Genomic DNA, 21,814 nt, shown 5'->3' with positions numbered 1-21,814 from the left:
AGTGCTCCCATTTCCTGAGTGAGAAATTCCTGTGGGGGAATACTCCAGTGCACTGGTGTGGGACTCTGCACTCTAGTTGGACTGGGCTCCAGAGATGAAAAGGGCTTTTTTAGCAGAGGCTGATGGCTACTTGCTGACTTCTGAAGAAGCAGTTTATTGTCTCCATCCAATCCATTTTACAATTATCACCTTTAGCACAGAGAGGAAGCTACTTCTACACCACAGACCTGAGAACAAAAAGCTTACAAAAAAGTCAATTCTTCCCCTCCTCCTCACACTTCAATAAGGAATATCCTATTTTTTACTCTGCCTTTGTGGTTTTAACATAAAAGAAAAAGCCAGTGACATTTCCAAGTTTTGCTGTTGTGCACAAGTGGAGTTTCAAACACTGCAGAGGAACATAATTACATTTACAGACGCTTTTGACTGGAAATTAAGTGTTGTGACAGCACACAATAGTCTCTTAGAGATAAGAAAAATAGGCATTTACCTCAAAACGTGTTTTCTGATTAAACTTAAAATGGACACCACCTTTTTAGTGGAGTGGCTTTTGGCATCTAAAAGTTTTCCTATAAATACCAGACTACAGTTTTTCAAAACCTGAACTTGCTCCAGAGAGAAGAATAAACAGCTTGCTATTTAATTCCTCTCAGCAGAAATCCTGTACAAGAGAAGGCACAAGAATAATATGGATATAACAAAATCGGTAAAATGTCACCTCCTCCCATTTTGATATTTAATTATATCTCATTAGAAAAGCAAAAATACTGCAAATCAAAGTCCAGGAATCAGCTGATTATTTATTTATAGGCATTTATATAGCGCTCATCACCATAGCAACAAGGAACCCTTTTTTCTTCTCCTTCAAAGCAAAAGTTGTAATTTTGAAATGTGATCCTTTGATGTTGCAGTGCAAATAGGTACTTATGTCCTATGCTGCAAACACTTAGGCAGGTGCTTAAAGTACATGAACAGCCCTAAGTCAAAGGCATGGTGAAAGAGACAGAAGCAGAGAAAAGAAAAAGGAAAAAAAACAGAGAAGCAAGTGAGATTAAGGAGAAAAGGGAAACAGTAAAGGGCTTTTGTACAAGAATTAACAATGCACTGGGTCCTACAATAAGCCATGATCTCGCTGGTGCTTTTTGCCTGTGAGTGACTGGTTCATGGAGCACAGTTCAGTTCAAGAGTAATCAACAAGTTCCCGATTTATGCTGAGGACACCGGTGAATACACTTGAGTAAGGATTTCTAAGAGGATACAGTTAGATAGAGGGCTGCCTCCCTTTTGAAAGCAGAGAAGTCAGGAGCCTCATTTTGACTGCTACTCTCCTCTGACCCCCCAAGCAATTAGCCATTATCAAATTCCCACAGAATTAATAGACCTTTTTAAAAATGCCATCTGCTCACAAAACATCAAGTGAATGAGTAAATCAGAACACTGCTCCTGCGTACACCTTACAGAATGAATTACTAGGTGTGTCAGGAAACTGTACTCTTCCCACAATGCTCCTAGTGTGCATAAGCACAGAACTACTTTTCAGACCCTCAGACTGAAACAGTTTTTATCCTATTTCACCTCCCTGCTTCCCACCATCACATAGATTATACACATGCATGCACAGTGTAGTACTTCAGATCCTTTTAGATGTTAATGGTAACTGAAAGAAAAAAAGAAATCTTTGGCCTATCGTCACTTTGTTATATAAGAGATCTTAACATCAAGATTTCCTCAGGACACAGGTATATGAAGTTATTACCCCCAACTGTGTGTTTAGTTTGATCCTATCTTCTTCATAAACCAATATCATCCAAAGCAGCTGAATAAGATGTGTTCAGTTGTTCCTAATCCAAACACACAAATCTTTACACAAGACTGGAGGTTATTTTGTAGTCTTTTTTCAAGCTGTATTCTAAATAGAGAGAAGCTGCATGTATGACAGCAGGAAAAGTGACAAGTTCCTTATCTGGAAAAGCACCAGCAGGCACTGTTATCAGAGCGGACCAGCTCTTTTAAAGTGGACTGACGAAGCTATTTTTAAAAACACCTAATAACATCGCAGAGGAGAATCTGATCTCTGCAAAGGTGAGCTGTGCAGCTCAATACTCCTGGGAGGCAGCTAATGAAACTGAAGCTTGTCAGACACAGACTGCATCCAGTAATTGGCTTTGAAAACTCACAGTTTAAATTCCACCATGCTGAGTTCAATGCCCTGCTCACAGCTTGCTCCAAATGCAGGCAGAGATGAGGGCTGTCTAGCATGACCAAATGCGAGCGGCTGCCTCCCTGCTGCCTGTGCCACCAGGCCCAGTGTGAGTACTGAGAGGGCAAAGAGAGAACCCTACTTTCTTCCAGCACCTCACACCTACCAGTTAACTTCAGGAAAGGATGAGAAGGCAGTGGGAAGAAGGCAGAACGGTGTTGGAGCAGGTGGTGTGCTGATGGAGGAGGAGGAAACACATTCTACCACAGAAGGTGAAGGTGAAGACCTAAAAGCAGAAAGAAGAGGGTTCCACGTCATGTATTTCACAAGCAGAAACACCAAACAATGCTACACCTCTGCACCGACTGTGCAAAGTCCCTTAGGAACAGCCACTGGCTTTCCCAAGAAGGTAGCCAGCAGAACAGGGGAAGTGTCACCCATTTTCTCCAAAACTCTTACCCTTCCTAGCCCACTCCTGCCCACGCTTTAAGGACCCATAGACCCATTCTACCCCTTACCATGAACCACATAATCGAATTCTGTGACCATCTTGACAACCAAAGAAATTATTGTCCCACAGCACAAGAAGGCAAACTGTTGTCTGCACAGCTGAGAACCTCTGATCTGGTCCTAGCTCTGTGGTTCAAACACCGTCCATTGCGCCACCTTCTTTTTCATGATTCTTCCTGCCTCCCACTACTTCCTAGAAAAATCTGCTCCTTCACAGCCTAGATAACACTCTGTTTGGAAAAGCCAGTTTAAATAGAAAGACTCTTCTGCTGAGAGAAGTCATCTAGGGCTCTGCTTGTTTGAGCCTAACAGTCTGTCTGAGCTCTAAGTCTCTGTGTTTTAAAACACCTTGCTGTCTTAGAGCACAGGCCAGACAGATATAACTATGTTAAAAACTCTGGGGAACAGTAACTGAATGTCACAGGGAACTGTTCAAACCAATAGCACTTACAGAAGACTTTAAAGCAGCAATTTTTAGGAGAAGCGGGGTGAGAATAAGGGGAACGAGAACATGTAATTTTCAGATGACTGAATTAAATGTTGATAAGTTCATAGTGAGCCACGACTAAAGAGACTAGAAATCTAACTGGAAAAAGATATCCATATAGTCAATCCATTTCGTACATTGCTTAATAGAGACGGGCTCCAGGTAATTAGTCCCAAAACATTAACCAGGTACCTAGAGTGCATGTTCATGGCACGCTTCACAAGTGTGGGTGGCTGAACTTCAGCTTTGATGACAGCTAATTAAAGCGCAAAAGCGAGACTCCAAGTAAAGCTGCTATTCCACAACCATAAACCGCTCCGCATGCACTCCTGCAGCAAAGCAGACCGCAACGCAGGTTTCCTGTATCCGCTCATGCATTTGGCATCTACCACGTTTTGGAAAATGACACTGCAAACTAAACACCCTGCCTTGCAGCTGATATGCTCTGCATAGGTCAGATTCGGCAGGGGGGGAGAAGGTCCTCCCAGAGAATAAAAGCTCTGCTGGTTCTCAGCTAAGTCAAGGCTAACAAGGCAATCCATCGGTTCAAGTGTTTCGAGACGGCAATTAAAAGGAGCCGTCACAGTTTTATTACCAAAGTCAGCAGATTCTCCTGAATCAGCAGGCACCGTTTAAAAGTCAGCATTTGTCAGTAGTTATCCAACTATGGTACTGGTGTGAAAACACCAATATGTTCCCTTGCCTTTACCAGTTGTTCAGACACAGTCATCATCCTCATCACCAGAGAAGAGTGTGCCTCTACACTTCAATTATTCTTTTCTCCCCCAAAGCAGCATCCATTAGCTTAATAACCCATTAAAACACAGGGTTAATTGAGAGAGGATGGAAGGAAGAAAGGAGACCGGTAAGTGTGACCTCGGAACATCCATGTTCAATGCACCCAGAGCTGATATACACAAGAGAAACTTTTCCACCATGCTTAGTCAGCACACTAATTATAAGGGGCAGGACGCTATAGCTTCAGCATCTGTACGCACTGGGGCCAAATACAGCAGGACTGCTAAGCTTTCCAAGTGGAAGACAGGCGTCTCGGGGGGGTCCCAAGGCACTCAGCCATCAGGGAGAACTGCCAGCAGAACGCAATTCCACCTTGACTCGCCCTGCCGGGCTCTAAACCTGCACGGCCTCTTTGACCTCTAGGGAGGTTATCAGAGTTCGAATCGAGCCGTTTCCGCGGCGCCGGCAGCTGCACGGCCGCGCTAACCCGCACAGCACCGCCTGCCCCTGCTGCCTGCCTGCCTGCCTGCCTGCCTGCGCTCCCCGCTCCGGACAACGCTGTCCACTCCCATGGTGTCACCGCCGCCCTGTGCAAACCCGGGGGGGCTCCGGGGGTCATTCCCCTCCTCACCCCCCGCACTGCGGACTCCCCGCCCCTCACAACAGCCCTCGCCGGTGCCCCCCGCCTCCAGTCACCCACTCTCCCCTCAGAGAGGAGGCGGCGGGCGCCGGCCCCCACGAACCGCCCCCTGCGGGTGCCCGGCCCAGCCTCACCTGCCGCCCGCGGCTCCGCTCCGCCCGGCCTCGCCGCCGCCGCCGCCTCCTCGCAGGCGGGCGCTGTCCGAGGGGCCGGGCCGGGGCGGTGCCGCCTCCCCCTCGCTCCGGCGGCGGCGGCGGCGGGCGGGCTGCCTGCCCACGGCCCCCCCGCCGCCATGCTCGGGAGCGCGGCGGGCGCTGCGCATGCTCGGTGCCGACGCCGCGAAAGGCATCCTGGGAGTTGTAGTTTCGGGGTGCCCCTCAGAGTGGATCCCCTTGAGGTGCGGAGCCGCCGGCCCCAAACGGCGCTGCTCAGCGCTGCGGTTTCCCCTCGCAGCTTCCTCCCCAGGCTGCCCATCCTTGCCTCCTCACCCGGTCAATGCCCTTAGCCCCTGCGCCTCGCTCGGTCGGCCGCATCGCTCACACCCTGGTCCTCATCTCTTCCCCACATCTCCATCAGTCACCGCTGCTTCCTCCTGCCACCTCCCCACCCCGACCTTCCCCTCAGCGTCCATCCCTCACTCTCGGCTTTCCTCTGCCTACAGCCTCCTTCCTCGCTGCCCGTGCCCCTTGGCCTCTCGATTTCTTCCACTCGGAAGTGCTAACGCAGAAGGCGCCCATCCTTACCGCGGGTACACGGCTTCAAGTTCACCACAAAAACCTTACAGGCACCCGGCACCTGCATCTCCACTGCTCCTTCAGGTCACCTTCACACGGTGGGGTTTGGCAAGGTCACACACGGCCAGAGCAGCCCTCAGGTCATTACAGCCTGAATAAATCACCGCGAACATGCTGAGGCTGGTACAAGCAGGGAGGGCTGGAACTGGATGATCTTAAGGCCCTTTCCAACCCTAACTGTTCTATGGTTCTAGGAGGCTGAATTGACTGCGTACATGGACACGTGCGTGTACAGCACCTGTGCTTGACCCAGCCTCTCCCAAAGACAGCAGGGCTTCTGCCAGCCACTGCACTGAGGCTTTCGATTTCCCATGAGAGCTTTCTATTTCCACACCCGCACAGTGTTCTGGGTCAATGGGAAGGACAAATAACGGTTTGGCAGCATCTTTCACATCAGCTCGTGCTCGTACTCATAATTAAATGCTCAGAGAGTGACAGGGCTGATAAACATGCAGGAAACTGGTGTAAAAGTTTATCATAGAATCACAGAATAGTCAGGGTTGGAAAGGACCTCAAGATCATCCAGTTCCAACCCCCTGCCATGGGCAGGGACACCTCACACTAAACCATCCCACCCAAGGCTTCATCCAACCTGGCCTTGAACACTGCCAGGGATGGAGCACTCACAACCTCCCTGGGCAACCCATTCCAGTGCCTCACCACCCTCACAGGAAAGAATTTCCTCCTTAGATCCAATCTAAACTTCCCCTGTTTCAGTTTGAACCCGTTACCCCTTGTCCTGTCACTACAGTCCCTGACAAAGAGTCCCCCCCAGCATCCCTATAGGCCCCCTTCAGGTACTGGAAGGTCTCCACGCAGCCTTCTCTTCTCTGAGTTTAACTGCTTAAATGTTTGCCCCTGAAAAGCTGAGGATCGTTTGGGAGAAATCAAACTTCGTCACTTAGCACTCCTTCCTCCAGCTTCTTTTTCTGTCTTGCAGATTTCATAGCTAATGATCCAGAGAACGATCTTGTGTAGAAAGGTATTCACGCAGGAACAGAGGGGTTTCGGGAACGCTCATTGCTGCTCTAATTTAATTTCCTTACGATCTCTATGAGTTTTAGCATTGAGCTCCCATGGACTGGTAAAACAAATGTCAGGCTTCTGAGATGTGTTTTCCAGAGTCTGTTCAAGGACTGTTATGCTGATGAAATCCACTGCAACAGATCCCAGCTACTCCATTTCTCACTGGGTTTGTGAGTTATACTCCAGTGTTAGAGAAACCTCAGAATGCTGGACCCGTATCCTTATAACTCGCGCAACAGTGCAAAATAATCATCACTGTTTTCATTAACATCCCTTGAAACAAAAAGTTGCTTTTTCAACTGCGTTTAGAGATCTCTATTACATTTGTGAGTAGAAATCTTGACTAGGATTTTGGGAACACCTGTTTGCATATTCACATCCGTGTCATTTGCAGTGCCACTTTTCCTCTTTGTTATAAAACATTTAACGAACCAGTCAAAAAGCCAGACGTTACAGTAACCTGAATTAAGCGGCCAGTCACAGACGATGAATGGCCAAAGACGCAGACACAAGTGTTCAAGAACGAAAAGAACACCCATAAGCTCAAATGTGTTTCTATGAAATATTCACAGGATTGTGGCGATTTATCATTATGTCTGCTTCAGAATAACGTGCAGTGGGAAAAGAGCACAATCTGATAAACTTTTCATGCAAAATAGCTCATTCGTTATTCCTGGAGTAACAAGTTTGTAGACCCACAGCTAAGCCTACCTCCTGTAAGGGGTAGGGAAGTGTTCTCCTTAATGCAAGGTTTTACAGGGGATACCTAGTGAAAGCAGTGTGAATACGCTAACGGAAGAGACGGTCACTTCAGGTGCCCAGGAATAGCTGCCTAGCGCCACGTAGATACCACATGTGGCCTATAAGACAGTCTCAATCAGTGTAATGGCAGATAGAAGCCTCGTCCGAACTCGAGTTTCAACGTAATACCACACACTTACATTGCCTAAACCACTTCGGATATGACTGTGAAGGAAATAAATCAACTTTTAGAGAGACGGGCAGAGGATGGGCTCGCAATCAGGAGCTAGAACAGCTGAGCCACCTTTTACAGTCCATAAATACACAGAACTGTATCTCCAACCTCAAGCAAACATTGAAGTGTTTCCAACTTATAACTCCTCGCCTCCCCTTCTGCACTTGGGTTATAGATCCCTTTGTATGTGCAACCTCTTTGAATGGAAAAATATCAGAGGACTTGATGTTAGAATGCTGTCCCTCTTCTAGGGATGCTAGAAGCTGTCCCTCTTCTAGCAGAGCCACTCATGCGCCTGCTCATAGAATCATAGAATGGTTTGGATTGGAAAGGACCTCAAGATCATTCAGTTCCAACCCCCCTGCCATGGGCAGGGACACCTCACACTAAACCATCTCACCCAAGGCTTCATCCAACCTGGCCTTGAACACTGCCAGGGATGGAGCACTCACAGCCTCCCTGGGCAACCCATTCCAGTGCCTCACCACCCTAACAGGAAAGAATTTCCTCCTTAGATCCAATCTAAACTTCCCCTGTTTAAGTTTTAACCTGTTACCCCTTGTCCTGTCACTACAGTCCCTGACGAAGAGTCCCTCCCCAGCATCCCTATAGGCCCCCTTCAGGTACTGGAAGCTGCTCTGAGGTCTCCACGCAGCCTTCTCTTCTCCAGGCTGAACAGCCCCAACTTCCTCAGCCTGTCTTCATACGGGAGGTGCTCCAGTCCCTGCTCATCCTCGTGGCCTCCTCTGGACTTGTTCCAGCAGTTCCATGTCCTTTTTATGTTGAGGACACCAGAACTGCACACAATGCTCCAGGTGAGGTCTCACAAGAGCAGAGCAGAGGGGCAGGATCACCTCCTTCGCCCTGCTGGTCACGCTCCTTTTGATGCAGCCCAGGATACGGTTGCTTTCTGGGCTGCGAGCGCACACTGCAGCCGGCTCATGTTCATTTCCTCATCGACATGAACACCAACACCCTGGACAGCTGCACTCCAAGCCTTGCTCACCTGAAGTCACCTAGATCCACCAGCTTCTTTGCTGTGTGTTTCTGTGTGATGCTGCCTCAGGCCCTTTGTCTCTTCACCCAATGGCTCTGCTCTCCCTTGGTTTTGACTATGTCTGTGTGTGCTGCACAAACGAACATTTGGTGGACCCTTGCACTCTTACCTTTCTACACTAGGACAGACAGAAGCATCCATACAAGATGTTGGCAGGATCTTGCTGGGATTAAGTGGGGATAAGGGAGCGCACAAGCCCAGGGGATTCGGCAGTCTGCTTGTGGTGTAGTCACAGCTCAGCAGAGCTTGTGGGCAGACCAGCCACTACATACAACTGGACGAGTACAAGTGATTCAGGCATTGTAAAAGGTAATAAGCAACACCCATGGAGTGTGCTGCTGTCTGATCATCCTGCCAAGGAGCACCGTTTCAGCCAAAAACATCAGTGAAGCCATTTGGGACTAAAGGCAGCATGTAGCTCTGCACACCGACTTGGCATACCCTAAATGCGGGGAGTGGAGAGCGCTGAACAAGGGGGTTTGAAAGTGCTACATGCCTCAAACCTCTCTTACAAATTAATGTAATTCACTGAAGGAACTATACATATTCATATCATCCTACCTCAGGTGCATTTGGTTGCAGGGGGTTGATGCTTTGTTGCCTCCAAAGAGCACGGTTTCATTAAACTGTCTCTCATATGGAAAACGCAAGCAGTGACCCCACTCTCTGGAGTACCTGACAGCCAGTAATAGCTGTATCATCATTAGTCCCTACCCCCGGTATCACCTTTTCACATGCTGATGCTGAACACGTGCAAGAGTAAGAAAAGAGATTATTAAAAACCTGCTGCTGAGCAACACTGCCACTGAAGTGGCTCGAGTCTGAGAGGCGGTGAAGGCACTTGGTGTTCTGAAAGCACAGCTCTCATCTCAGTGCTTTGCTCCTTGAGGCCAAGGGCTGGGTAATTGCTGGTGTTGCCAAGGATGGTTAAGGCTTTTTTTTTTTCTCTTTTGGCAGGTAAAACAAGGTGAAATGAGCCCAGGTGCTGTTAAGCAAGCAAACATGACTATTCCATAGACAGAGATAGGAAAAACATCTAAAAATGAAAGCTATCCAGGAGTTTCATGCTGGTATTAGAATAAAAAGAGTCAGGAGCCCCTCAGCAAGGGCACTGACCCCTGCTTTATGCCACTACCAATTGGACCACACTGAGCACAGAAATGAGCAGCATACAGCAGTCAGTGCTGGTGCAACAGCAAAGCGACTGAGGTAGCTCTTTTCTAGCTCCTTGTGGAGTGGCGACAGCTCTGCTTGGTTTTGGAGTGGTCTGCTTGCTTTGGAATGCAGGGCAGTTAGATAAGCAAATACCTTATTTTTTTAGCCGTTCATTTATTTAACAACATGGTACAGGCAAGCTACTGAGGGTCTTGAGAAATAAAGAATTTTACCTGGTCACAAGATTGCAGAGGTTCATACGTGGACTTTAGGTAGGTATTCCTTTTAAATTCCTTTTAAATTTAAATTTAAATTTTAAATTCCTTTTAAATTCCTTTTAAATTTGCAGCCAACTGTGTCCTGGGCTGCATCAAAAGGAGCGTGACCACCAGGTCGAAGGAGGTGATCCTGCCCCTCTACTTTACTCTTGTGAGACCTCACCTGGAGCATTGTGTGCAGTTCTGGTGTCCTCAACATAAAAAGGACATGGAACTGCTGGAACAAGTCCAGAGGAGGCCACGGGGATGATCAGGGACTGGAGCACCTCCCGTATGAAGACAGGCTGAGGAAGTTGGGGCTGTTCAGCCTGGAGAAGAGAAGAAAATGGAGAAATCCAGTGACAGTCAGCATTAACAGATGTGCCGAAAGCTTGCGAACGCTCCCTTGTATGATAAAGTGACTGCCTCATGAAATATTAGCAGCTATCCAAAACTGGAGAAGTGTGAAAATCTTGTTGCTGTGTAAATTATCTGCCGATTATAGACTTGCTGTGAGGAAGAGAGACATTGGTAATCATGGCAGGGACTGTGTTCGAGTGTCATGTGAATATTCTTGGGCAATTATTCAAATCGATCATTTCTTGTCCGATGCATCACTCTTAGTAGCTCACGTCATTCAGCGACTGAACTGGTGATGCTCTGCTATTTCTGGTGTTCTGCAATCCGCTAGTTTAACACAGCAACGCTGTCAGGCATCTAAGTGCTGAGGTGGAGAGCTGTCCAGCAGCAAATGGGAGACTATGGGCCCAGATCCGATAAGAAGCATTACACAAGTCCGAAGAGACTAGTTCCTTCTGCACTGAGCAACGTCCGACCCAGAGGCGGTTTTGGAAGTGTCAGGAGCGAAGCTGGCCATTGCCACTGGCTGGGTGTGAGAAGCGGGATCAACTGAACACAGGGGGAATGAGACCCATTTAATCACTTTTCTTTCATATAGGATGGAAATGATACCTGATAAACACGTCTTATCATTACAAGCCCTCCAACTTCAGTGCTTAGTGTCCCTGTCATTGAGAATGACCCCTGCCCCTTGGTTGCCTGACTCAGTTTCCCCAGCACTGTGTGCCTTGACCTACCCTCTCACGTCTGCTGCTCTCCATAGAGAGGGGCTCCTAGCACCCTAAATTCTTTCCTAGAATCGCCATAGAATCATGGAGTGGTCTGGGCTGGAAGGGACCTTAAAGCTCATCCAGCTCCAACCCCTGCCACGGGCAGGGACATATTCCACTGGAGCAGCTTGCTCCAAGCCCCATTCAACCTGGCCTTGAGCACTGCCAGGGATGGGGCAGCCACAGCTTCTCTGGGCACCCTGTTGCAATGTCTCACCGCCCTCATAGTGATCCTCCCGTCCTTGCTGGCAGGAATTACTCTAACACGGGGCTGTGTCCTGCTTGCACGAGAACTCCTGTTGGTCAGAGACAGTGCTAAAATATGCAGTCTGTGGACTGTTGTGACCCAAACTGTGACCACAAAATCTGGACCTTTGCTTTGGCCTGATCCAGCTGGTCTTACCTTCTTATTTATACAGCATGAAGTATAATTTCTCAATTCACTTGTTCTTTTCTGGTTTTTCTAATATGCCCCATCTATTCCTTCTGCTTCTTCCTATAAACGAAGCATGGATAAAGGCTGATTCCACTCTGTAGTCACAAGGGGATGGATTAAGGCTGCAGATCTGCATTCGCTAAACCTTAAGCACCAGATTTTGTAAACTAAATAAAATACCACTTACATGTTACAGCTAAAAATACCAGTGAGGCATCAGCTGGCTTTCAGTACCACGGGGCTTCCTGCTACTGTTTGAGAGACAAAACGAACATCAGTAAGCCATAACCTGAAATGGTACTTATTCTATAATAAAATAACACAACAAAGTCTTCACAGAGGATTAGTTTCCTTTTTTTCTACATGCAACTTCTTTCCTTTATTCACGACCTCTTCTGGGACTGGATTTTTAACAGTTCTTTCTGCCAACTTGTGCTTAGCAGAATATTTGCTTTCCAGTGTTTTCAAGCCTGTGTTGTGGCTCCCAAGTACCCATCTGTGCCTCCGGAGAATTCCTCATAGCTTGCAGCTAGGAAGTGTTTTAGGACGGAGGTGACCATGTCACTGGTTAGCTCAGGTGCTAAGGTTTAACCTGCCAACATCGGAGATTCACTGAGATGAGCCATCCTTTGGGAAGTTTCTCTTCAGCAATCTCCTCCAGGTAGCCCGTCTGAAATCCTGAGTGATTACTGCCACCAGTATGAAGACATCACACAGGAGAGAATATTTTCTGTTAGGAGTATTTATCCTGCAGATCATCCCCACTTCCTGGATCCTTCTGCATCTCTTGTGAGCTGTGATGCCCTTCATTCACAAAGGGGTTTTGGGGGTGCATATCCTATTCTTAGAAATCATTGTAGAGGTAAGGAAAACAGTGTTATGTCTTACACCTCCACAGCAAAGGGAAGAGGTCTGGACAGAGAAGATAACCATTCCTGCTTCACTCGATGGTTGAGCTGTGTCAGCAGGCCAGCCTGTTGTGCTGTACCTGCTTTTTGTATGATGTGAGCTTTGTCCCAGTGTAGCACAGCCTAATGCCTGTTACCTTCGTTAAATGGCACATGGCTATGAAAGTGAGGAGGTGCTCTCACCGCTTCTCCAGCAGATCCCATCTGTAGAGGAGGCCGGACTGGCTGCATCCAGCCTGAAAGAGTCCAGGTCTTTCACCTTATGTGCCCAAAGCGCCCATGAAGCAAATGCTCTCGTTGTCTTCTCCTCTGAGCAACCATGACTGAGACAAGAAAACATGTCCTGCTTTTATAGGTAATCCTGATCCAGGCCAGCCAGAAGGCAAGCATGCCCACTGCCAATCCCTGCGTAGCATTGCTTTCAAGTGGGAATATGTGGTCACTGTGAACTTAGGTACAGCTTCCTAGCCCTGTGCCCTCCTGAGCAGCAGCCCTAGGTACTGCAGAAGTTGAAGATTGAATTGGGAAGGCTAGGTCAGCTAACACACGTTTTGTTATTAAAGCTGGCTCCCCTTCTTGGATACTGCCCGCCCCAGGGAGTATGTTCCTAGGAGCTCCATTTGCGACTAACACCACCAGATAAATGGAAACAAGACAAAAAGTAAGGCTCTGCTCCACTGGGAACACAAGACCTCCAGGTTGTAACATGAATTCAGTACCTGTCTGTTTACCGGAGGATTTACACATAGCGCGGATGGGGAGTCTCCAGGGTGACAGCAACCGGGAACTCTTTGTTTTCTTTTTTCTCCCCCTCTCTCCCTTTTATAAAATTTTCCTTATTTTTCTTTAATTTTCCTTTTTTTTTTTCCTTGTGGCCAGAACCATGTGACATTTGTCCAGGTATTTTGGGCAGGGAATTCGGCTCCTTGCGTTCATCTCCTGGAAAGAACATCTCTCAGACAGCATCGTTGCCCTCCTCTCAGAGCACTGCTGTCTGTGCGTGTGCCCTGGCTCTCCTCTCCTGCACTTTGTGATGACAGAAAAACCATCTCCAGCCGAAGCCTCTCTATCTCCTTGCAGCTACAGCCCCCTCTGAACCACAGCTGCCTTCCCCCTGCTCCCTCACTCACAGATGATATATATCCCATCTCATTCATGTTATTAAAATGATTTCCATGCGGTCACCTTCTGCTCCACGCCTGAAGTGATACAGAAAATGAAGCTCTTCCTTTTGCGCCGTTTGGATTTAAATTGTAAATGTTAAACCTGTCCTCTCTCCTCGATCCTTTTGTTTTCCACAGGCAGCACCACTGCAGTGGCAACTCCTAGTGATTGCATGAGATGTTCAGAAGGAAGAAGGAATCGCAAACACATTGACTCCTATGATGCTGTGATGAGTGAGGTGGATAATAACAAACATGCAGTACTCCAGGCACCCACTGGGCCTCTTCCCATTTCCTTCCCAGAAAACCTGAGCAGCCTGCTGTGTGGAGCGCAGAAAAGGTCGTCTCAGAAGAACATCTGCACATCAGTGTAGTGAATAGCTTACAGAGTAGCATCCAGTGCTGAAACAGCTTTAATCTTCCCTGCGCAAACCTGATGTGTCACACGAAGGGATGCTCACACTGAAGTCAGGCCTGATGGCAGTCATGACTTCTCAAACTTGTCATCAAAAATAGTTCCTTTCAGGTGAGTTTGGCAGAAGGCATTTGGGTTGTTTAAGGCAAAGTGCTGGACTTCTTTAGGAAGTGGAATTGGAATTACTGTGCTTCACAGGCAAGAATGCTGCCAAGAATGAGTAATTCTTTGTATGGGATACGTACAATGCAGTAAATACGTGAAATAGTACTTTGGAAAATGCTTCTTTCACTTGGGCTTGATTTAAATGTGTGAATTCTTTGCAGCTTTCTAGTATTCCCCAGTCTTTACCATTGGCTTTCTTTGTTATTGGTTGGAAAGAAGCTGCTGCCATATGGAGAGCTGGAACAGCCAAGAATTACATTCACCAGCAATGTACCATTGAAAGCATTTAGAAGCTGTCAGTCTTCGTGGCCCCAGACCAAAGCTAACCTTTGTAGCAGCACTATTAGGTTTTCTTTCTTCTTTTTCCAAGCCAGATGGTGTTGGTCTCTCTCTTGGGAAGAGCACCAGATGAGGGGGCAATGAGGGGTTACTCCTGATGGCAATTCCTGTGCTACCCTAGACGAGGCTGGTGTCCTCAGCTATATTCCAGTTTAAGGAGAAGAATAATCCTCTGCACTTCTTCACTGTGCATGGTGCAGATCTCATGGGTCCCACCTGAGTACTGCAGCAGGGATGGAGGGATGGAGGAGTCTTTGCTCCTTGGAGCGAACAACTGAGCTATTCCATAGAGAAGGCTATGCAACAAAAATAAATCCAAGTCTTTCACAGGAGCTAGGGGCTAAATACACAACTGCTTGAAGAAGCACTGGGCCATTTGTTCAGCCTCCCTTGCAACACATCCTTTTACCCAGAGACGACCCCAGAATATGGCTGGGGAGTGAGATGGAGCGGACTCTGTAAAGAAGAAAACCCTTGGATTAGCATTTTTGTCCTGGGGTTTGATAGAAATCTTTACTCAGTAAAGTCCAGGTGTGTAAATCACACTGTAGCTGAAAGATGAAGTCCAATTTTGAGTAGCAATTCACCCCCCTTAGTGGTCTTCAGGCCAAAGTATGCAAAGAGGCTCTGTACGTCCTATTTTCAGGCTGCTAGCAGCACACAGATCCCTCTGTACATGAATGAATTGATTCCAGAGCTCGAGCTCATGTCAGAGCGCTGCTGCAGGTCATGTTTGAAGATGACTTCATTAGTTCTGAAGTCAAAGATTAGCGAAAGAAAATCTGACCAGAGGAGAAACACTGAGTGCTGACCCATTGTGAATATCTGGAGATGAAGTGGATCTGGGATCTTTTAAAAAGTCTCATTGTTATCAGAGTCAAATTGTAAAATACAAGTTCTCAATATGGAAACCTTGAGCTGCATTCCCATCTTTGTCTTAACTTGCACTAGACTCTATTCTTCTTCTGTTCCTTCTTACAAGACATAGTGTATTTAGCCTAGCAAAGAAGGTGCACGTGAAACTCCTCTGAGCTATAACCACCTGATGGGAGTATTATAGACAATTTTATGCTACGGATTCTTTCTTCCAATAGTAGATTTAATGTGTGAGTAGGACTGTTACGGTCCCAGCCTTTCAACTGTGGCTTTGGTGCTGGGATCATTAGCCCCTGGTAGGATTATCTGCCGAAGCAGCTTTAGTTCTCTAGTCAGCGTGCAGTGTGCTCACCGACAGAGTCTTCGTTAGGATGAAACAAGGAATCACAGGCAGTGCTCTGAGTCTAGGCAGCCACAGACAATAATGCCCCCTACTGCTACCTGAACAATGCCAGGGGAATGAGGGGTCTCAAATAGCCAGCAAAGGCAAAGAGGACAACAGATGCAGCTCGGACGTGTATGAGGAGCACAGACAGGCAGCGTGATGCTCCAGACAGTTAAATGAGTGGTTAGCACGGAGGAAAGTAACTGCTCAGAACAACAAAGGTATTGTGAAAAGGCTGCTTCCAAGACATTATTCTTCATGGTGAAGGAGGCCCAGTTAAACTCTCGGCATCCATTTCAGCTGCCACAGAAGCCCATGGATTGTCCTGTCCAGGCCAAGGGAATTGTGTGCATGGGCTGCACGGGAGCTGCCGGGGCACCACGCAGCACAGCTCACACTGAAACGCTCCCAGACACACGTCACAGTAGATATTACAGACCCCGGTGCCCTCACTTCCAGGGAAATCGAGCTGAAACAGCGGTGTGACACAGCTAAGATAGCATCCTGTATGGGAGGCAAATGGCTCCCTTTCTAATTAGGGTTTATTTTATGCCGGACTCCTATTGCCAGCCCAGCAGTTATAATCCTTTACAGCCAAATTCTGCCAGGAATGTCATTGCCTACAAATCACTACTTGTACCACGTTTACTGCAATTCGGTGTCTGAAACTCAGATTGCTCTGCGTTATGATGCACTAAACTGCTGGTGAGATGCAATCGACTTATGTGGCTCAGTGCAAGTTGCCGTACCTCCATCCCTGCGCCTTCAGCAAGCCTTAAATCGTAGCTGGGAGCCAAACCTGTGTATGTATGAGCATGTAATTTGCTTGTCCCACATGTATCCATGCTCAAGGAGGGGAGGAACAGCCTCCTCGCTACCACTACTAAGCTGCTTGCTCTCTAGTGGCCACGACAAGGAAGGAGGGTCAATACAGTCCTGTGGACTGGGAGCCTCAGGGCAAGAGATAGGACCTGGCTCTGGTCCTACCCTTAGGTGAGTTATTTCCTACTGTAGACACAGCTTATGTTTCCAAGCAGCTTCCTCCTCCCTAGAGGCTTGCTTATAGTCAAAACACTGCCCATGGTTTGCTGTGGCAGTCCTTCAGCATCAGGTGAAATCAGTGCGTGGAAAAACAGCAAGACACCTTAGGAAATCTGAAAAGTGAGGTTGGGTTTTACTGCCACTACCCTAAAGCCACGTCCGAGCGTGCCCTCGGAAGTGCGTTCGGACAGTGAAATCCAGTTTCCTTATCAAGGGCAGTAAACACTGTGGTGCTCAAACCTTTGGTGGTTTCTTATGCTTTTATCACCAGGATTTATGTCAGCAAAATAGCATGGATAGTATATTCAACTGATTGGTATACACCCGTCATGCCATTCTCATCAGGCCCCATGAGGCTGTATCTGGCACCTTTTTGCATGTGCAAAGGAAATCTGCTTTTGATGGAAACTAATGTATGGGTAATTTGCTGCATTAGCATGTCATAATTAGTATGTAGGGTTTATGATGTATTACAACTGCATCTTAGTACACATGCACACAAGTACACACATACTACACCAGTGTGTTAAACGCAGGCACTTCTAGGACAGAATGTGATATGAACAAATCCAAGCAGAAGATTTGGACATGGAATGAGGACTGCATAATGAATGCCTCAATTTACAGACCAACAATACAATTCCTCCCCAAACCCTGAACAGAGTGCATATATTAAAGTCTCCTCTCTAATCTGTCTACTTTTATACCCCTGAATACATCAGGGCTTTCGGGGGTTCCTCCTTTTTAAATTTCATAATCCAGGGCCAATTAGACAGTCACCGCTCGAAGATGCAGTCTGTGGCCCTGGCAGAGCAGGGCATCTCATCACCCTCAGCTTTGTGCATCTGTAACCATGGCGATTTTGTGGCTGCAGCTTTCCCCAGGCCTCCTGTAACCTGGGGTAGGTAAAGCCACGCTTTTCTGCCTGGTGCAGATGCCACGTACAGGATCTCTTAGGATACCTGTTTAATTACTATGTTCTCTTAATTACTGCTGTTGATTCCCCTGGTGAATGGCCTTTCTTGAGTTTTAGTGACTCATTGTGGACCCAAGTGATACCTGCAGCGTCTTCAGCCCGCGTTCAGGGAAATTCATCCCAGACCTCCGCGCCTCCTCAAGGGCAGCACGCACCCGAAACGCGATGCCTCCCGGTGCTTTGTGCTCGTGGCTCCGGAGCAAGTGTGGTGTATTACAAGCACAGATTTCCTTCCCTTGGCTGCTGGCCTTGCCAGACCACGCTGTCTGAAGGGGCCTGTGAGGGCTGCAGGCAGGTTACCTGCAAGGTGGGCTCCCCCGTAGCATCCCATGGTGGGGAAGTGAAAGGTCTGCACATTGGTGACCCCCGGAGCAGTGAAAAGGTGACACATGTTGGGATGCAAGGAGAAGGGAGGCCCTCATCACCCCTGTGGCCATTCAATCCCCCCCACAGCTGTCATGCACTCAAGTGCCCGTGGGACATGGTGCCAGACAAAAGGTGTCTTGGACGTGCTTGGAGGGCAGCTGTGGGGTGCCTGGCACACGCATCCTGCTCCCTGGGGGTTTCAGGCAGCAATCCGCACATTTGCAGTGTGTAAATGCCACCATCCCACTCCAAGAGGTGACTTAGAAAAGGAGTGCTCTTATGGAGACACTGCCTGCCTGATTGCTTCACTATGGCACAGTGTGCTGGGACCAGGCAGCTGTGGGTTTAGCCATTTATTTGATAGATACGTTGCTGAGAGCTGTAATTTATCCCTTTAAAGGCAATCACTTCTCCTGGTGTGTTAAACCCACCCCTGGGCAGAGGTGCAGACAGCACAAGCCCTGCGCAGGAGGGACACCACCAACATAAGCACATTTTACAGCCACACTGCATGGGGCTGAGCTACACCAGCTCAAGGGGTTGTGTCAGACTCGGGGAGGGGTGTCTTTCTCCCAGTATGCCTGGGGGGCTTGTCCTCAACTTGGCCCTCAGGCAATGGGAAGTTATCCTGCACCATAGGTTAATTGGCATTTAATGGAGCACCTTTGTTCTTCCACTTTAACTGCACTACACACAAGCAGCAACAGCACTATTTCTTCTTTCACCTGGGCAGTCATATATCTTGTTTTCATTAAGCCATCCAGGTTAGCTGTCACTGTAAGCAGCTGAGGTGCACTATTAATCACCATCAGATGTTTAGTACATGAAATAGCACAGCAGAAAGCAACTGGATCGCCTCCTTGCCTTTATGAGCAGGCTCGGATACAATGAGGGGGATCTGCGGTGTAAAGCTGCACCACGGGAAGAACACGGAGTACTTAGAATCATCGAATCATAGAATGGTTTGGGTTGGAAAGGACCTCAAGATCACCCAGTTCCAACCCCCCTGACATGGGCAGGGACACCTCACACTAAACCATCCCACCCAAGGCTTCATCCAACCTGGCCTTGAACACTGCCAGGGATGGAGCACTCACAACCTCCCTGGGCAACCCATTCCAGTGCCTCACCACCCTAACAGGAAAGAATTTCCTCCTTAGATCCAATCTAAACTTCCCCTGTTTCAGTTTGAACCCGTTACCCCTTGTCCTGTCACTGCAGTCCCTGATGAAGAGTCCCTCCCCAGCATCCCTATAGGCCCCCTTCAGGTACTGTTAATTAAGGACAAGCAATTGAAGACCGGTACTGCCGCATTTCTGACAGAGGCAGCATTGAGGTTTTTGGACTTCGGAGCTCTTGGATGATTACGCAGTTCAGAAAGAAAATAAGGGGAAACTCGGTTTGGGTCACAACAGAAGCACCAATCATATTGCTGTTTGCTGCTACTGACACTCAAAGCATTCTAGGAGCAGACGACCCTGAAGCAGGGCTGCCAACATGGTCCGAGAAGGGGAAATGCTTACATACAGAGCACAAGCCAACCAATATTGTTTCGCGGCGCCTTCTGCAAAGACTTGGCCACCTCTTGCTGTCTGAGTACCAGCCTTGCAGAGGTAACGCGAGGACTGGTTTGCAAGAGAGCCCGCATCTCCTGCCTGCACTTCTGTGCTCCCCCCACCCGCTGACATGCTCCTGCAGCCTCCTGCTTATGCCTGGAGCCATAAGAGCTGCATTTACCCTCACAGCCAACCTCGCACTTAGAGCAGATGTGATGGCAGCAAGCATTGGGATGAGAGAAGCGGAATGGCCAGCTGGCAGGAGCGTCTGTGTGCACTGACGCCCTGACAGAGCCTCTTCTATCATTCCCTGGGCTCCTTTGCTGGTCCTCCCTCCCCATAAAGCTCTTTTATCCCCCTTTCAACAGCACCATGACCCCTTGCACCAGCCACCAGCAAGCTTCTGTGTTGTGCTTCTTGGCTCCTAATTCCCCTCCTGGTAGCCCAGCTCATCATTGCCTGCTAACCCACTGCCCAGCCCTCTCTTCCCCTCACTCCCTCAAACCCTACCTGCATACGGTACCCATGTGCGTGCTTGCTGCGGATGTAGCCTTGCCAGAATGGCAATGGTGGCTGAACCCCCACTTCTGCCCCTTGTGTCCCGCAGTGGCTTTTGGTTGTGCAGAGCTTTGGGCTGATGAGCCCTTGCAGAGCCCTCCGGGGAGCATCCCTGCCCCTGTTCCTGGCAGAGAGCGGAGCGCAGATTGGGAAGAGCCAAACCCAGAAGCCGGTTCTGTTTATGCTTCCCCATCACAAAGGCCTGTTTTCGCTGCCTGGAATTCCGTTTTCTCCCATGGCAAGAAGTGCTCATCATCAGTGCTCATGATGCGCTCAATATTATTTCCTCTGCCACAAGCCATTGCTTTGCAGTGAAAAGCCCGGCACTCCCATTCCTTAGGAGCTGTGCTATCAGCCAGGTTGTTACTGAAATTTCCCCTTGGAGCTGGCTCTGGTTGGTAAATGTTGTGTTCCTTTGCTCACAGCTTCATGGCAAATTCTGTTTTCTGGCCTGCCCCTTGCTGGGCTCATGCTGCTCCTCTTTTTCTAAGGCTGTGAAAGCCTCCAGAGCTGGGTCCTACTTGGGCAGCCTTGTAAGGAAAACCTGTCCTGTAACTCCCTGCTGGTTTTCCTCCTTTGGGGGACTACGGAAAGGAGGGGTCCAGGGGGAGCAGAGAAAGTACCTGGGGAGCCATTGGCTCCTGCTGCAGACATTGGACTCGTGCCTCAGCTTTGGGCTTGAGCCCCTGTCTTACCAAAAGGCTCTGTTTCCTCCTGGTTTTTAACACAATTGGAGAGCTGCAAGTGCATCCCTGCAGCAGCAGCAGGAGGGGATGATGCTGAAAGGCATCCCGGGTGAACGGCTGGGCTCGGACACAGCGCAAGCAGAAAGCTTTGAAGGAAGGATTTAGCTGGTGCAGTGTTCACTATGGGATAGGATAACGTCCCCTCTCTTTGTCCTCTCTTAGAAACACATCTCTCTCTCTTTTCCCTGCCAGCTGAATACCTGAGTAATGCATTTCACAATTAGAAAGCATCCTGGGTTTGGGAGCTCACAGCAAAGCGTGGGTCTGGCTTCCTGGTGTCCGCAGGCTGTTGCATCCCTGGGCTCTGGCTGCAGCTCTGTAACAGAAAGGAGGCAATGGCTGTATGTCATTGCTAGAAGAGTCTGTGCACCATGAACTTGAATTGACATTGCAAAACTTGCCCACATAGGAGGTATTTGTCAGTAAATGTGGACGTTTCCCAGCACTGGTTTGTCTGTGTGTGTGTTACCTGCTGCAATACCACCGCCCTGAAGGCATTTTCATTATAACTTTGGGAAAGAACTGCTGCATGTTCCATCGTTGCCCTCTCTCATTGATATTCATTCATTCTCTAGGGGGCTTAATGCTGCTGTCTGCATGGGGAGAAAATCTGAATAACGAGACAGGGAAATAATAGAAGAAGGAGGTGATGCTTTTTAAACCCTTCTCTGAAGTGAAGACAAGGATTCATTTGTCCTGAGCCTTTGCACAGGGAGCCCTTGGCACAGAACCATCAGAGCAGGTAGCAGGAACAAGGCAGCAGGCTGGACCTATTCAAATAGCTTGGAATACCTCTATAAATCATGTCACCACTTTCCTCTGCAGGGGCTGAAGAGGAGCAGGAAGGAGGGATAAGAACAGCGAATGGATCAAACAAGCAACCTCCAGAGGAGATGTCAGCCCCACACAGATCC

General features: G+C 48.4%; 1 protein-coding gene across 7 annotated transcripts in view; it reads right to left on the bottom strand.

Annotated features, from left to right (window-relative positions):
• Nucleotides 1-4,797, bottom strand: part of POMGNT2 (protein O-linked mannose N-acetylglucosaminyltransferase 2 (beta 1,4-)) — a 32,078-nt gene extending 27,281 nt beyond the window's left edge. For 4 of the 7 annotated variants that reach the window (XM_065665461.1, XM_065665454.1, XM_065665457.1 and 1 more), the window contains exons 1-2: nt 4,710-4,797; nt 2,367-2,486 (exon numbers count right to left, since the gene is read on the bottom strand). The gene's annotated coding sequence lies outside the window, so the exon portion shown is untranslated. The remainder of the gene's footprint in view (nt 1-2,366; nt 2,487-4,709) is intronic. The other 3 variants (XM_065665462.1, XM_065665458.1, XM_065665460.1) reach the window with 3 other exon arrangements.
• Between the last annotated feature and the right edge of the window lie 17,017 nt (nt 4,798-21,814).

Source organism: Lathamus discolor, chromosome 2 (assembly GCF_037157495.1).
Source record: "Lathamus discolor isolate bLatDis1 chromosome 2, bLatDis1.hap1, whole genome shotgun sequence".
NCBI classification, from domain to species: domain Eukaryota; kingdom Metazoa; phylum Chordata; class Aves; order Psittaciformes; family Psittacidae; genus Lathamus; species Lathamus discolor.
Note: the sequence above shows the minus strand (reverse complement) of the source record. Positions and strands in the feature narration are given on the sequence as shown.